Source organism: Rhinolophus sinicus, chromosome 16 (assembly GCF_057876585.1).
Source record: "Rhinolophus sinicus isolate RSI-liver-muscle chromosome 16, RSI-T2T, whole genome shotgun sequence".
In the NCBI taxonomy this organism is placed as follows: Eukaryota; Metazoa; Chordata; class Mammalia; order Chiroptera; family Rhinolophidae; genus Rhinolophus; species Rhinolophus sinicus.
In genome coordinates, this window is record NC_142516.1 from 52,343,283 (window position 1) to 52,361,273 (window position 17,991).

General features: G+C 38.3%; 1 protein-coding gene across 3 annotated transcripts in view; it reads left to right on the forward strand.

The window, feature by feature from the left end:
- Positions 1–200: 200 nt before the first annotated feature.
- Positions 201–17,991, forward strand: part of JAK2 (Janus kinase 2) — a 90,730-nt gene continuing 72,939 nt past the window's right edge. For 2 of the 3 annotated variants that reach the window (XM_019729753.3, XM_074330467.2), the window contains exons 1-2: positions 201–338; positions 711–837. The gene's annotated coding sequence lies outside the window, so the exon portion shown is untranslated. The remainder of the gene's footprint in view (positions 339–710; positions 838–17,991) is intronic. The other variant, XM_019729761.3, reaches the window with a different exon arrangement.

The following is a 17,991-nucleotide window of genomic DNA, read 5'->3' on the forward strand; positions in this document are numbered from 1 at the left end:
GAGTGGGCTGCAGGAAGTAGAGAGGAAGAGGAGCAGAAGGGGGCAGCAGCGACTGCCGCTAACGGCCTCCCTCGGCGCTGACAGGCTGGGCCGGCGCCCGGCTCGCTCGGGAGTTCGCGCCGCCGCCTCGGCCGCTCGGCTCCTGGGCCCCGACTTGCGGTGCGCGTCGGGCGAAGAGCTGCTACCGCCGCGCAGGGAGAGGCCCGGTCCCCGCCGCCGAGGGATGTGAGTGAGAGCCGAACCCGCACGGGAGGGCCCCGAAGGGCCCAGCCTGGCGGACGCTCGGACCCGTGCCCGCTCTTGGGGCTTCGAAGACCTTGGCCGGCTGGAGGCGCCTGGTAGGAGCAGCCCCTGTGGGTTTGGGGGCGCGTCCTCGTCGTCCGATCTGTGCAGCGGGTGGGTGTTATTGCTGCCTAGTTTCTGGGTGGGGGCAGCAGTTGCCTTTCCACTTCTCTCTCACCTCTTGATCCCCGCTTTCCCCCTGCTGTGGCGGTAAACTTCACAGCAAGAAAATCTTCCTCTTTAAGGACAACATACAATGGAGTGTTCTGTTGATATTTGCATCCATGGTTGCCTGATATCCACTCCCACCCTTTACTTAACCCTCTTTAAAATTTTCTAGACATCCAAACAGCCTAGAAAAGAGCATGCATTTCCCCTGAATTTCTGCAGTAGTAACTGCTGCTTTTTTTTTTTTTTTTTTTTTAAAGGTTTCAGACACTGGCGGGGGAACAAGATGTGAACTGCTTTTCTTCTGCAGAAAAAGAGGTCCTTCCTCCTCTTCCCTCGACGGTGGGTATGCAGTCCTGGCTGCTGTCCTTTATCGCTGCAGTAAAGGTGAGGGTATCATGAGCTGCGAGTGCGTGCGTAGGAAGGTTGGAAGACAGGCGGGACTGAAGGTTGCTTACTCCTCTGAAAATGGCAGTGCTGCACTTTTAATGTTGGTCTGGGAGGGTGTTTGGGGGGTGTTTATTGTTGGTCTTGGATCTTTTAAGAAACACTTATTGTTTCTTTCTCAGCCGATTATACAAAATAACACGGCTTTGCAGAGCAAACATAGTCCTTTTTCTTCAAGCAGCCAGATTCTTAATCTTTCAAAGAGGAACATTTTCAATTACGTACTAAGAGATACCTATTGAGAGAACACGTTAGCCGTTCTTGCTGGGGTTTCTGCTACCGCATTGAATGCTTCCTGGATGGTTTTATCTGCCTAAGTTTGCTGTGTCGGTTGAATTTACCCAGTTTGCTTTCCGGTGGTTATTAATCTGCCAGGAGAAACTCCTTTTCTCTGAATGAAAGGCTGGAAGTGGCTGAGGTGTGTCATACATAGAGGGGTGGAGAAATGTGGAGAAGGAAGCTAGAAGTGGGAATAGGAGAGATGATGATTGCTTTTGGTTTCATAATAGGTTTATACAAGTGAGTTGTTGGGTTACTGCAAATATTCTGATATAACACCCAGCAGATTTTAAGATGAATAATCAACCTTGGCCTCCCTCTCCCCATACCCTTCACCTTTTACCTTTTCAAGTGTGAGAATCATTTGTTTGCATGTGCACATATCTGTTAGTGTGTAACACATCTCCAAACTGAATGTGTCCAACACTTGCCTGAGTAGGACAAGGAAAGCTGTGGTACTTGCTGACTAGATAAGCACAGAATGTTTGTTTTTGCTTTAATTGAATGACCTGTGTTTGGAGTTTACAGTGTTTTAGGGATCAGTTAAGGAATAGTTTGTTTCATTTACTGGTTTTTCCTAGTGATTTGAGATAGTTGTCTCAGGTATTGGCAGGGAAGTGATATCTTTTCTGTGCTTTTCACCTGGCTATTGCTGAAAGCTGGGATGCTTTTTGAGGCAGAACAGGAAAGAGCATTGTCTTCGGAGTCAGATCTGCGTTTGAAACCTCGTGTTCTGCCACGTAACAGTTGTATTATTTAAAGTCTCTTTGAGCCTCATTTTTCTTATGATTGTTGTGAAGATTGAATAAGATTATGCATGCAAAGTAGTACATTGCTTGGCTACTGTAAAAGTCTCGGCTACTATCAAGCCTGGGTAGGCCAAGGAGATTCAGAGAAGGGCAGAATGTGCATAAGGTGATCTGCCAGTGACCAGTGTTTCATCCTCTTTAGGGAAAGGAGAAAAAGGACTTTTAGGCCTTGAACTGGTTAAGGGGTATATAGCCTTTTTATGGAAAGGTTCTAGTCTTATCTCCCTTCTTGACACCCCTCCCCCATTGTGCTGCCCCTACCAACTGTTGTGCTGCCCTCTGGTGGTTAATTGTGCCAAGCACTTTCTTTTGCTCCTCCCACATTACATTTTTTTGGTCTCTTTTTGGGCCCCTTCCCTTTGCTCCCAGTTTCCCAAACTGTGTGCTGAGGTGCCCCAGAGTGCCAGTGAACTCAGGCTGGAACTGTTCATTTGAGGTAGTTCACAGTTTCAACATTAAATTGACAAATTTCTTTCTACAATGTCATGTCTTTGCAAAGCTGTATTTTTAGAGATTGCTCTGATAAAAAGCAAATATGCATGAAAGTCAATGATACAGGAAATGAGAGTGTGACATCCAGTTTAATTCCAAGGTTGAGAAGTTGTATAGTGCCCAACAAACACTAAGTTGTAAGAACATTAACTTAAATGGTTAGAACCTACCTACTTAAGTATTTCTTTTGGCGTACGGGTGCTGGGAAAAAAATGACTAAGACCGAAGATTTCCTGAATGGAGTAAGTTTGGGAACCTATGCCTTAGCTTTTGGTTGGCTTGTTTGATTAAAAAAATCTGTATTTGTAATGGAAAAACTTAATTTTTTAAATGTGGGTCACTAACTGATACTCATCTCCACTGAAATTAGTGATACAATTATTGATACAAAACTACTAGCAGCTGATCATGGCTTAGTATATTTCCTCTCCCATCCAATACCTTTATAGCTGCTCTCAAGTTCTTTCATTTTAAAACTAATCTTACTGCTCCCTTGTCATTCTAGTCACAATACTGGTCTTCTAGTATTTATGACTGTCTCCTTAAACTCAACATGCCCCAAATGAAAATCATTATTTTTGTACCTCTTTGTAATTTCCTTCTCTCCTGGTTATATAGGCTTTAAATTTGGCGTCATCTTTAAACTGTCTCTTTCATTTACCTCTTATATTAACCCATTCAACATGTCCTGTTCATATTTCTTTTGTCCCTCTGTCTCTGCTTCCCTCACTTTCCCACCGGAATCCCAGGACTCGTTTCCTTAGCTTGGAATATTGAAAGTCGTATCAACCTCTCAGAATCTAGCATCTCTCCCTTCTATTTATCCTTAATAAACATGTCACTCTCATACTCCTTATTGTGGCATTCTTTTGCCCCCAGATCTTCACTGCCTTCCCACTTCATACGTGTTGAATTTAACTTCCCTTTTCTGGTTTTCAAGATACTCTGCTATCAATCCCAGCCCTATTTATTCAGTGTTTTGTCTAAGGACCTTCAATAAGCATTCTCCTGCAAGCTGCTTTCCACATTGTCTAAAAACAGCGATGCTTATTCCATCTTTTAACTTGCACTCATGTTTTCCATACTTCTTCCACCAAGCTCAGTCTTGCATCCTGTTGCACTGCTTACTAGGTGTGGAATAACTGAGCAGGGCATCAAATCTCCTCATATGAAAAATGAGGCGAATTATAGTACCTTTTCCATAGGCTTGTAGTGAAAATTAAGTGAGTTCATACATGAAAAGTCCTCAAGCCCCGTCAGTGCTTGGCACATTAAGCACACCTTAAGTTTTGGTGATTATTATTATAATTATTTATTACCACTACTATTATTACTACTATTACTATGACTATACTCCCAATTAAAATTCCCTCTTTTGTGAAACTGTTTCTCACTAAATATTGCTTTTCTCCTCTCTATATTTCTATAGTTCTTTTAGTCTTAGAATATCTTCACGTAGTTTACTTATATACCATGCTTTGGTGGTTTGATAGTTACTTCCCTAGTGTTAGCCATATTTTTTTCAAATTGATTGTGTATGCTTTGATGAACAATACCTAGATTTTTTAAAAAGTATGCACAGAGTGCTGAGCACATGGGGAGCATTGAATAAATGCTATGTATTAAAAGGGGACTTTAGTCAGTTGCCAAACAAATATTTATTAATACCTACAATGTAAAAGGTACTTTGCTATGTCTAAAAGAGATGCAGAAAAATAGAAAATAGGTTCCTTTCACTGAGGGCTTAAAATGTAATTGGAGAGATAAGTAATGAAAGTCACTTAGAGTTGAAGTGAGCAGAAAAGTCTCCAGAGGAGAGGAGGTAGAATCAAAACTAGGCAGGATTGGATTTTGCATAAGAGGAGGAAACTTGTGTAGGAGGTAAACAAAGGCAAAATATGGGTGACATATTCAGAAAACTGTACATAAAAACAGACTGAAATGAAGATTTGTGTGGGAGAGGAGGGAGAAATCCGGTTAAAAATGTAGATTTGAATTAGAGTTGGATGCCCTTAACTGCTGGGATGAGAAGAGTGTACTTTGCTCCATAGGTAACAGAGAAGATTTAAAAGTTTTAGATTGAGAAAGAGCCTGCTAAAAGAAATATTTTAGGAAAATCAGAGCAGCACCAATGCTAGGTATAATATGAATTGGAATGAGAAGTGATAGGACTGGGAAAATAATCTAGGTTTGAAGTAATGAGGATGTGCATTTAGTGGAAATAAGACTGGAGAGATGTCACATAAGACTTCATTATGGATTGGATAAGAAAGGAGAATGTGGGGAGGCAGAGAAGAGGAGTAATCAAAGATGACTGATTATTTTATTTTAATAAATCCTGGTTATGAAATTGAAGAATGTTGGAACGCCAAGACATCTGGGAGCATCTGAGCCAATCTATACATTTTGTGCATTAGGAATCTGCGACCCAGAGAGATTTAAAGATGTGTCCAAAGTTACTCAGCTAGTTAGTAATAAAGAAAGAACCAGAAATTTATTAATGGCAGTATTGACCGAAATAGGTATGAAAGTATAAGTGGCTGGTTGAGGAGATACAGATAGCTAGATTTATATTTTGGATATGTTGAGGTGACAGTGGGATATATGACTAGAATTTGGCAGAGAAATTTAAGGCCTGGGTTGTGGTGCCCAGCCTTGAGGATAGCCTATAATTAGAGAGTGGGTGAAAGAAGAATTGGAAAAGGAGACAAAGAGGGAGCAGTTAGTACGAGAAGCAAGTGACTGGGTAGGTTAAGAAGGTGAGAATGATTAACATGTTGATCATTGTTGATCACTGCCAAGAAATGAGAAGAATAAGAATTGAAAAGAGTTCTTAAAAATATGTACTAGTGTGTTACCTAATATGAAATGTATAAAAGCAGAAAAAAGAAGAAAATTGCTTGTGGTTTCTCCATGCAGAAATAAACATAGTTAATATGCAGCTCTCTCAAGTATAACAGACGACCTTTGGATTTGACACTTGGGTGAACAATAGAGACTTCTATCCAAAACTCTTATCACTGGGACTAATGATGAGAATTTTAGGCATAATAAAGACTGGGATATATTTTCAACAATCATTCTTTGTCATTCTTATGTATCCTTTCATTTCACACTACACAGGTACTGTTATTCCTGGTGGACGTTAGCTCTGCATTTGTGTTATTTGAATAAGTAGACATTCAGTGGTTAGCATTAGACATTCAGAGTGATCTAACAGGAGAGACAAGTGGTCCGAATAAAATGATAAGGTATGAGTTTCTAAAAGGAAAGAGAAATTCTTGGTAGATAACATAAAACTGAAGATAGCGTGGTTAAGAGTGTTCAGGTTAGGAGAATTAGAAAGGTCAAGAGGAAGCATCTGCTTTTGAAGCCTGCACAGTGTAGCTGCCAGAGGTGGACGAGGTTGGGATAGTCCATGGGTTTGTTTTGCTTTCCCAAGAACATCCTTCAGCCTGTATTTTTGATATCAGTCCTTGGGAATAGGGCATTCATTATTGCTTACTAAATGATTTTAGTTTCATAAATTCTGATTATGAAACATAATGCCACTAGATAATATTTTTGTAATATGAAAGGTACTGCGATGTCAGGAAGTGCACCATTTTGGAAATCAGTGGATCAGGAATTGACTCTTGCCAACATCGTGTATGATTTTGAGCCAGTCATGTAATCATTGAGCCTTCTTTTTTCCTCATTTGGAAAATGAGGGGATGGACAAAATCTTTCCTAAAAACTTTATTTACTCTAAAAGGGTAGAATCCCATGGTAAAATGTGTATAAAATTTAAGAATTGAATGGCTTACCACTGTTTATAACAAAAACCCAACAGCTTCTTGCCCCTCCCCACATTTCTGATTCCTGTTTTACAGGAAATTGCTTTCAGATTTCATAATAGCATCTTCTGGTGCTTGCTTCTATATTTCTAAATAACAATCTACCATCAGTACTCCCCCCACCCTTTATTCTGTATCTGTACCTATACTATGCCCTTTCCCCTTTGCAACGAATGAACTGTTCAGTGTCCCATCTAAGGCTTCTCCATCTACTTGTGTAGAGCAACCCATCCCCCTTTGCGCTCACGGACTTTGCCATTGTATTTCTCCCTCTTGTATTCTAAATTTTTCCCTGTACAAGATCATTTCTATCAGTATGTATTCTGGTTGCTATTTGCTACGAGACATAACTACCCCCAAACTGAATGATGTGAAACAAATACTCTACACTCACAGATATTATGGGTCAATACTTCAGATAGGGCACACCAATGATGGCTTTTTTCTACTCTAGAATGTCTAGGATCTCAGTTGGGAAGACTTGTTGGCTGGGGGTAACTTGGAAGTGGGAGTCTGGAATCATCTAGAGATGTTTGCACTCACATGAGTGGTAGTTGATGTTGGCTTTGACTAAGCTCTCAGCTGAGGCTGTTAATGTGGCCTGGACGTCCTTACAATGTGGGGGCCTCAAGGTAGTTGGCTTCCTTACATGGTTAGTCAGGGTTTAAAAGAGAGTGTTTGAACACGGAGGATTGGACTCCACTTATTACTTGGGCAGTGTTAAGGTCACACTGTGGAAGAAAACGTGGGATGGGAGATACTGTCATGGCTACCTCTGGACAATACTATTGCCATGGTTTACCCTTTTGCCTCATTTCATATCCCTCCCATGTCCAAAATACATGCAATATAGAGTGACCCCCTCCTCGGAGACCTCTACTTCACATTCCTTTATGACTCAGCTCAAAATCCAGTATGTCATCATCTAAATCAGGTCCAGATACAGATCAGGTTCCTTGGGGATGAATTCTTGGGAATGATTCCTCTTCTGAAGACCTTTGAAGAGACAAGTTATATGCCCCCACGTAATTAACATGCGAGATTGGAAAGGCACTTGTTGACTGCAGTAGACATTCCTGTTTAAAGAGAGGGACAAGGGAGGCACACGGTCGTCTGTGGCAATTCTGAGACCTGGCTGGGCGCATGTTGGCAATTCCTTAATTGGGCTTCACTCCTACTCCCTAGAAGTTGTTCGTGGACCAGGGCTGCTGCTTTTGGTCTTTGGTTTCACATCCTAAATCACTTTTTTTCCTCAGAAGAATTGATCTGTGTTTGCAACTGAGTAATATTCTGAACTTGCTTTCTGTGTACAGTGTGGCTTAGGGTCCAAAGGCCTCCTTTTATTTTATGTACCATATTTTGCTGTGTATAATGTGCATTTTTTTGCCCAAATTTATGAGGGAAAAATAAGGATGCTCATTATACATGGGTAGCACTAATTCCATATCTATATAAATGTTTTTAATTCTTTTATTTGTGTTTATGAGTTAAAAGTGTAACTCTAGAAATCAATAACGATATCTGTATGCGATATCGTATTCCAAAATACCTGGAATACGATAATCGGTTTTATGGAACTTAAGACAAACTTGCAACAACGAAGAGTTCTTGGCTTTCTATGATGTGTAAATATCGTAAATTTGTTACTGGTATATAAATTTCTTCTATCTGTTCTTGTGTTTTGTAATTATTTGTTACATAACATTTCTTGTACCATAATGTTAAAAAATAAATGCTAAAATTCCTTTATGATACAAAAAACAAGTACCGAAATGTAAACAAATAAAAATTTGAATTAAAAAATTAAAACAAAAGATTTTTTCCCTGAAAGTTTGGGCCCAAAACGTGGGTGCGCTTTATACCCAGGAGTGCATTATCCGTGGCAAAATAGAGTAGTTACTGTCCCTTTCATTCTCAGCTGATACAACTCCTTTAAAAACCTCGTGGACATCCTGTGTTCATAATCTACTCCATCAGACAAAAGCTATACCCACAAATCTCTTTTGAGAGGAGCTTTTTCCTGCTCTAGGTTCCCTGTGAGGCTGCTGTGGAACAACACTCCTAAGATCCTTAGATAATCTTTGGTCTGAAAGGATCTATGAGGTACTGACTTAGATCTTGCTGAGGTTTTAACCATGGATGTTACAGCCCCATTCTAGATTTAATCTTTGTCTGAGGCCCTTTCTTTAAGAACACTTTGCTGGCTGAAAAAACTGTTCTGAGCCTTTGAATTTCCTTGAAATTCCACTGAAAAAGTGAATAGCTCATTCTTTAGTTCATCTCCCTGCTCTCTCAATTATTAAGGCAGCTAGAAGAAGCAGGCTGCTTCTTCAATATTCTGCCGAGAGTCTCATTAATTCATTAAGTAGAGTTGACCCATGAACAATATGGGTTTGAACTGTGTGGGTCCACTTATATATGGATTTTTTTTCAATAAATATATTGGAAAATTTTTTTGAGATTTGTGATAATTTGAAAAACTCCCAGATGAACTGCATAGGGTAGAAATGTTAAAAAAATGAAGAAAAAGAGCCCCATTGGCTGCTCTGAAAAGCCATCTTTGCCTTGTTTCCTTGTCTGGCTCCCGTCACCACAGCCACCCCCGCCGCGCGCTACCTCTGTGGTGGTGGAGCCTGGCAGCTTTTTTGCCAGAGTTGTTGAAGTCTCCTTTCTTTTTAATCCACTGTATGGGATCACTGGCATGCCCCACCACGTGAGACGGGCCGTGGACACCAGCTCCTAGGTCACCACCAAGGACTTAAAGGAGAAGTTATGGAGGAAGCAGAAAAATGTAAGAGAGACACCTGCTAATGGGAATGCGAATGAGGAAAAAGGGGAGCAGGAGGCTGACAATGAGGTAGATGAATAAGAGGAAGAGGAGGAGGAGGAGGAAGGTGAGGGTGGGGAAGAGGATGGAGATGAAGATGAGGAGGCAGGGGCAGCTATGAGCAAAAGGGCAGCTGAAGATGATGAGGATGATGACGTTGACACCAAGAAGCAGAAGACTGATGAGAATGACTAAACAACAAAAAAGGAAAAGATAAACTTAAAAAAAAACAAGGCAGCCGTGACCTATTCACCCTCCACTTTCTGCCTCATGAAGGTGATCACCAGCCAATGGAGAGTCCCGCCCACCCTCCCACCGAGGGCAGCTCACCTGCAGATGACAGACGCTCTGTACCACCCCGCCAAAAGCGCATTGTGAATTTGCAGCAGGGGAGGAAAAAAAGAACCAAAACTTGCAAGGCCCTGCTTTTTTTCTTAAAAGTACTTTAAAAAGGGAAATGTGTATTTTTACATTGTATATTTTTGTACATATTGTTAGAGGTCAGCCTTTTTTTTTTTTTTGAACAGGACTTTATTGGGGAACAGTGTGTAGTTCCAGGACTTTTTTCCAAGTCAAGTTGTTGTCCTTTCAATCTTAGTTGTGGACGGCGCAGCTCAGCTCCAGGTCCAGTTGCCGTTACTAGTTGCAGGGGGCACAGCCCACCATCCCTTGCTGGACTCGAGGAGTTGAACCAGTAACCTTGAGGTTACGAGCCCACTGCCCCATGTGGGAATCGAACCGGCAGCCTTCAGAGTTAGGAGCACGGAGCTCCAACTGCCTGAGTCACCGGGCCGGGCCAGAGGTCAGCCATTTTTAATGATCTGGGGATGATCGCAAGCCTTTGGAGCATTCTTTGTCCTACTTCTGATTTTACTTGTAGTGTGACCATTTTCATTGTAATCTCAGAGGAGAAAAAAGGCCTTGTAAGAAAAGCAAAAACAACATACAAACATTCATTCCGAGCATTCCAGTGACTTTTTTGTATGTGTACTTATCTGTACTATAAGCAGTTGCTTTGTTAGATGGTGAAAAAGGCCAAAAATAAAGTTTCTTTTTTTGTCTATGAAGTTGCTGTTTCTTTCTTTCTTTCTTTTTTTGGCCTGTTTGATGCATGTGTGAAACAATGTTGTTCAACAATAAAAGGAATTTTATTTTGCTGAGTTGTTCTAAAAAAAATAATAAGAAAAAGGTATTTTTTAAATGTATAGTTGTATGTGGATACTGGTCTATTTTATCATTTACTATCATAAAATGTACACAAATCTATCATAAAAAGTTAAAATTTATCAACACTTATGTGCAGACTTGACATGGTGTCATTCACTGTCAAAATAAATGAAGATAAACTAAGATGCAGTAGTAAATCATAAATGTGTAAAATTAACCATAGTACATACTGCACTACTATAATGATTTCATACCCACTTCCTGTTGCTACTGCTGTGAACGCAAGTGTTGTTAGTATCCGCTTAGTATGCTGTGTGACACTAATCATCTCCATGTGTAAATTTCCTGTCACAGTCAAAAGTGATCTCTTGTGGTTCTTGCGTATTTTTGTGTTTAGTGCAATGCTGTAAACCTTGAATAATACCGTGGGACCCATACGAAGTGCCACTAATGATGTTTGAAGTGCTCCCAAGAAGCAAAGAAAAGTCATGACATCAACAAAAAGTTGAATTGCTTGATATGTACCCTAGATTGAGGTCTGCAGCTGCGGTTGCCTGCCATTTTAAGATAAATGAACCTAACGTAAGGACCACTGTAAAAAAAAAAAGGAAAGAAAATTTGTGAAATTGTGATCGTAGCTGTGCAAGCAGGTGCGAAAACTTTGTACTTTTTGTGAAACACCTTTTTATCTCATATTGAAAATGAAGCTTTTATGTGGGTGCAGGATTGCTATAAGCAAGGCATAACTATAGACTACTATAATTTAAAAAAAAAGCAAAGTTATTATATGACAACTTAAAGCAAAAGAAAGGTGAAGGATCTAAAGCTGGAGGATTTAATGCCAGCAAAGGATGGTTTGATAATTTTAGAAAGAGATTTGGCTTAAAAAATGTCAAGATACCAGGAGAAACAGCTTCTGCCACCCGAGAAGCAGCAGGCAGATTCCCAGATATCATTAAGAAAATCATTGAGGAGAAAGGATATCTTGCTTGAACGTGTTTTTAATATAGACAAAAGTGCCCTGTTCTGGAAAATGCCTTAAAGAAGCGTTTATTAGTAAGGAAGTGAAGCAAGAGCACCAGGATTTAAGGCAGGAAGGGATAGGCTAACTACTGCTTTGTGCAAATGCAGTTGGCTTTATGATCAGGACTGACTTTATCTGGAAAGCTGCTCACCCCCGAGCCTTGAAAAGATAAAACACCAGCTCTCAGTCTTTTGGTTGTGCCAGAAAGCCTGGACAACAAGAACCCTTCTTCTGGATTGATTTTATTGCTGCTTTGTTCCTGAAGTCAGGAAATACCTTGCCAGTAAGGAACTGCCTTTTAAAGTTATTTTCAAACTGGACAATGCCCTTGGCCATCCAGAACCCCATGAGTTCAACACTGAAGGCATCGAAGTGATCTCCTTGCCCCAAAACACAGCGTCTCTAATTCAGCCTCTAGACCATGGGGTCAGTCATGAGGACCTTTAAGGCTCATTATAAACAGTACTCAATGGAAAGGATCATCATTGCTATGGAAGACCCTGACAGAGAGAACGCATGGAAGTCTGGAAGGATTACACCATTGAAGATGCCATTATTGTTATAGAAAAAACCATGGAAGCCATCAAGCCTGAGGTAGTAAATTCCTGCTGGAGAAAACTGTCTAGATGTTGTGCATGAATTCACAGGAATTATGACAGCCCATCAGGTAAATCGTGAAAGAGATGATGGATATGGCAAAAAAAGGTAGGGCGTGAAGGCTTTCAAGATATGGATCTTGGAGAAATTCAAGAGCTAATACACACCACACCAGAAGAATCAACAGAAGACAACGTGATGGAGACGAATGCTTCCTAACCAGTGCTAGACCTTGAGGAAGAAGAGGTACTAGAAGAAGTGGTGCCAGAAAACACATTGACATTAGACAATCTGACAGGGGTTCTAATTATTCAGGACTGCTTTGGACTTCTTTTACGACATGGACCCTTCTGTGATACTGGCAGGAAAACTAACGCAAATTGTGGAAGGGGGATTGGTATTATATAGAAACATCTTTAGAGAAATGAGAAAGCAAAAAAGTCAGACAGAAATTACGGTATCTTTTCGTCAGGTTGCACCTAGTGTCCTTACTTCTCCAGTACCCCTTCCACCTCCTCCACCTCTTCTGCCTCTGCCGCTCCCGAGACAGCAGGACCAAGCCCCCCCTTCCTCCTCCTCGTCCGCCTGCTCAGTGTGAAGACTGAGGATGAAGTCCTTCATGATGATCCATTTGGCCACTTAATGAATAGTAAATCATCATCAGGTGATGTGGACTTTATTGATAAATGCACTATTGTAAATGTATTTTCTCTTCCCTACGACTTATTTAACATTTTCTTTTCTCTAGATTACTTTACTGTAAAAATAAATATGTAATACATGTAATATACAAAATATGTGTTAATTGACTATGTTATTGGTAAGGCTTCTGGTACAGTAGGCTAATAAAAGTTAAGTTTGGGGGCAGTCAAAAGTTATACATAGATTTTCAACTGCAGAGGGGGTCAGCACCCCTAATCCCTGTGATGTTCAAGGGTCAACCGTGTATATTTTCCATGTTAGCGTTGGTGGTAGTTTTGCGAAGCTTTCCATTGCTACAGTACAAGGGTCTCCTTTTACTCACCCTCCAGCAGCATTTTCCTCACTGTCTTTCCTTTAAGCCCTTTCTGCTTGTTAGGCTTCCATTAAATCTCAATGCCCATTGTTTGTGAACACAAACCTCTGGTGGGTCCTCTTCTGTTGCTGGCTGTTCTGGAACTGTTCTCTAACCCAGTAGTTCTTATCAGAATCACCTGGAGGGCTGGTTGAAACACAAAAATGCTGGGCCCCACCTCCAGAGTTTCTGATTCGGTAGGTCTGGAGTGGGACCTGAGAATTTGCATTTCTAACAAGTTCCCAGGTGATGCTGATGATGTTTGGGGACTAGGCTCAGGATTACTGAAACCGGGGTTGGCAAAATTATTTTAGGAAGGACCAGATAGTAAATATTTCAGGATTTGCTGGCAAGATTGTCTCTATTGAAACTACTCAACTCTGCCTTTCTGGTGCAACAGCAACCAAGGGCAATACATAAATGAAAGGACTTACAAAGGCTTATTTACAAAACAGGCAACTGTCTGAATTGGATCTGTGAGCATTAGTTTGCCATTTCCCAATTTGTATCATTACTTGGCACATTCTCTTCAAGCTACTGCCCCATGTTCCACTCCCTGTTAGAGCAAAGCTCTTTGAAAGAGTTGTCTGTATTTTTCTCTTCTTTGTATTCTATAAAAAATGTTATGTACTCTGAACAGATGGCATTTTAAATGTTTTAGAATTCAAAAAACAGTAAATATCTCTTCACATATGTCAATTTGTGTATATGTAAACATAACACTAGATTGAATAGAAGAGGAATTGCTTCTTCAAAAGTGGTATGTGTTACTAATTTCAGTAAGTATTGCCAAATTGATCTCCATAGAAATGCCAGCTTATACTTTTCTATACCTGTTTTCAGATGGTTTGATATTTGCCAATTTGAGATGTGAAAAAATGGAATCTTATAATTTGAATTTGCTTTAAGTTTTTCTTTTCTGGGAACTGTTCACTCATATCCTGGCCCATTTTCTGTCAGACCATTTACTTTGATTTGTGCGAGCCCTTTTTAGACTAAGAAAAATAGCTCTGTGTTTGTGAAGTGAATTGTAAATATTTTCCCCAGGTTGTCTTTTAATCTTTTTGTCTCTGTTTATAGTGTGATTTTTTTTTTCTTTTTTGGCCATGCATGCTTTTTTGGGTTTTAATGCTGTTCTCTTTCTTAGTATTCCTTTTAAGACTTAAAAACAAAAACAAAAACAAACAAAAAACATACTTAGGTCTCTGCTTAACCAGAAATTATATTTTGAAACTCTCCCGTTTTCTTGATCCATCTGGAGTTTATATTGGTGCAAGGTATAAGATGGGATCCATCTTTTTTCCCTCAGATGGTTGTCCAGTAGTTCCAACACTATTTGTTGAATAATCCTTCTTTTCTCCGATGCTGCGAAAGAGAAATGATGTATTAAATGATGTGTATAGTTGGGCCTATTTCTAGACTTTGCTTTGTTTCATCATGACTGCTGTGAAACTATACTGTAATTTCTAAATTAGGGAATATTTCTATTTATTTATTTTCAGGCCCTGTATAGTGTTTATGGCACATGGGAGGTATTTACATGTTTGAAAAAAAATTTCAATAAATCAACAGTTTAGGACTATAAGCAGATGTTTGTGTCAATTATTCAACTTAATTATTCTATTTAATTTCCCTCCTTAGTCTTATTTTTAAATTTGGATTTAGCCTTGGTTTTTCCATGTTTATTTTTATTTTTTGGCTTTATTTTGAGGTGTTATTTGTATTTAATGAATGGGTATTTCCTAACTTGTGAGTCTGCTCTTATTAATCTATTTTTGGCCTTAAATTATTAAAAATTCACAATACGGTTTTATCTGTATCAAATTTGCATACCAAGAGAAGTTTGTCACGTTCATAATGGCAGTCCATAGGATAAGGTGACTCATTGGAGAATTGGAACCCCTAAAGTTCCAATATATTGGTTTTTACAAAGGTTTGACATGGAAAGATTCACGAGGAGAGGATTTTAGGTCTTGGGGAATGATCCAGAGAAGAAAATAGTGAACTATAGGATAAGTCTACCTGACTCATGATGGATAAATGAGGAAGTGGAAATCCATCTGAAACAGAAAATGCTTCAATGTGTAGAGAATTATATTTCATTTCCATATTTATGTATTCCTTGTTCTTTGCTTGTTTATCCATATGTGCTTAATTTTTAAATCTAATACATTATATAATCTTTAAAGAATTATTTTAGAGGACTATCTGAAATAGTGTTTTTCTGGTATGGTAGTATTATTAAAATCATTATGAACTTAAATTTATCCTGATTTAAATAACTTAAATTTTTTTGAATATTAGTAGCAAAAGATAGTATTGGAATTAAAGCAACAGTGGAATTAAAGTCCCTGTGCAATTTTATTTTCTACAGGTAAACACATCACTTTTTAAATTTAAAAAGATCTTTAACTTTTTTTTTTTTTTTGTAATACAGGCTTGGAATATGATGGTTTTCAAATGAGATCTGAAGGGGGGAAAAAAAACCCAATTTTCAAAGATCTGTTTCAAGCACTTTCCGCCATCGTTTTTCTGTGTGTGTTATAAATTTTAAATCTGCCTTTTCCTATGTAGTCATCATTAAGCATGATTCCAAAGAGTAGCTCAAAATTTTCTCCTAAGACTGAAAATAGGGGAAGGGAATACATTTGCAGAATAATTTACATTTTCTCTTCTTTGTATTTATATGTAAACCCTGGCATCAGGTTTCGCAGGAGGTTTTTAAACTTGTTGCCTGTCGTGTACGTGCTTCTGTGACTGGCCCAAGGTAAAATGATGGTTTGACTTTAGTATCCCTTAAATGTGAAGATGTTCTCATCATCTTTGACAAAGCCTCAAGAATGACAAGTATTCACCTTAGATCCCTTGCTTCTTATGGGAATCATGATGTTTTTAAAAGTATGCATTTGCGTATATTTTATACACAGTTTTAAAAGGCAATAGTAATATATAAACTTTGAACCGTATCTCTTCAAATAGAAAAATTCAAGTGAATAAAAACGGTCATTTAAAAATTACATTCATCAATAAAAAGGGCAAAAAGAATTGCACGTCTTCTTGTGATTGACAGAAAGAACTTGCTTAACAAATTTTAATACCTTTCTGGATGTTTCTGTGTAGTGGCAAATTCAGATACAGTTGTAAATGAATTGTGTCATCTTGTAGGGTCGTCCACTCATTCATTCATTCATTCATTCATTCATTCAGCTCATCAGTTAGTCACTCAAGTCACTTAGTGGGTCAGTGGGTTACTTAGTGAGTCAATCACTCACTCACTCACAAATTCTTAGATACTGTTTTTTTAATATCCTTGCCAACACTGCGTATTGCTGATCTTAATCTTTGCCAGTCTGATAAGGAAGAAACAATATCTCATTTTTATTTACTTTTATTTGATTATTAATGATGTTGACCTTGTCTTCATTTTAGGGAATGTTTGTGTTTTTGTGAAATGCCTGTTCATGTTCTTTGTCCATTTTCTCATTGATTTGTAAGGATTACTTGTATAAACATATTAAGCCTTTGTAGCATATGTTTTTTTCTCAGTTTTAAAAATACTTACGTTTATAACTTTATGTAGTCAAGTGTATCAGTCTATTTCCTTTATTTTATTATTTATTTGTTTAGATGTTATGTTTGGAAAGGATGTACATATGTGAAAGATTTTATTGGTATAGAAGTAATTAAAGTGGATGGCTTTAAAGCACACCAAAGAAATTACTGGAAATGTCCAACTTGAAATGTGTAAGGGAATGAGCCAGAAGAGCATGAAGAAGAGCTAACAGCAGGGATTTTTTTACAAACACAATAGTATTTACAAACACTTGAAATGATTTAGTATTTAAGTCATTTTGAAGAAATAGAATACAAATATAAAGAGAACTATAATATAAAAATGAAATAAAGGCATCTATACTCATTGTAGAGTTGGTTTCCTTGTAACAGTTACTCCAACTTTGAAGTAGTTTTTAGACTTCGTCATGTTTACTTTTAGGAGGTATCTTTTTTAAATTTCTGAGCATGTTTCCTTATGATCAATTTTTAGGAGTTTTCTTTTTTAAATTTCTGAGTATATGTTTCCTTATGATCAATTTTTGTAAATATTTTGAGTTCAAAAATATGTTTTTGGTGAAAGGTTGCAATATATTTGTCATTTTTCTAGTGGATTGTTTGTCTTTTATCAGTTTGTGGAGCTTTCTTACTGCTTGTTTGACAAATGAATTGCAAATATTTTCTCTCAGTCTATCTTTTGGTTTTGTTTATGATTCCTTTTGTCTAGAGAAATTGAAAATTTAATATAATAGATCTTTTTCTTTATTGTGTCAGTGAGAAACGTGAATGACTTCAGTGTCATTGCTGTGGATAAAGAGGCAAGTTATGTAAGATAGTGGGGAGAAGGGCAGACAGACTATGTGGAACGGAACAAGTGCATGTCCTGACTAAGGCATTGAAGTTCAAGTGGGAATAAAAAACACTTTTATTAGGACAAGAAAATATGGATGCAGGCAGCCAATTGGTGTGACTTTCGTTATATGGATTTTGTGTTTCTCATTTTGCATAAGAAAGTTTTTCCATTCCAGGTAACTCATCTCAAAGGTTCTTTCGGTATTCTCATTCAAAAGTTTTATATTTATTTTACATTAAGTATTTAATTCATATATAATTAATTTTTTTACATAAAATATAGGTTTCGCATGTTTTTTACAGTTGTACTGTAAGTTATGCCAGTGCCTTTTGTAAACAAATATCCTTTTCCTATTGTATTAGAATATCATTATTAAGTTCCCTTATATACTTGGATCTATTTCTGGATGCTTTTTTGGTCCACTGATCTGTCTGTGTGTATACCAATACTGTTTGAGTTTTAAATACCTATCAAATACATTGAAACAGAATTTAATTGTATTAGATTTAAAAAATATTTGTCATTTGCATTTAATCTTGTTTATAGGAGATACACATGTCTTTGTATAATAAATAAGATTCTCGTGTTATCCCAGACACTGCTC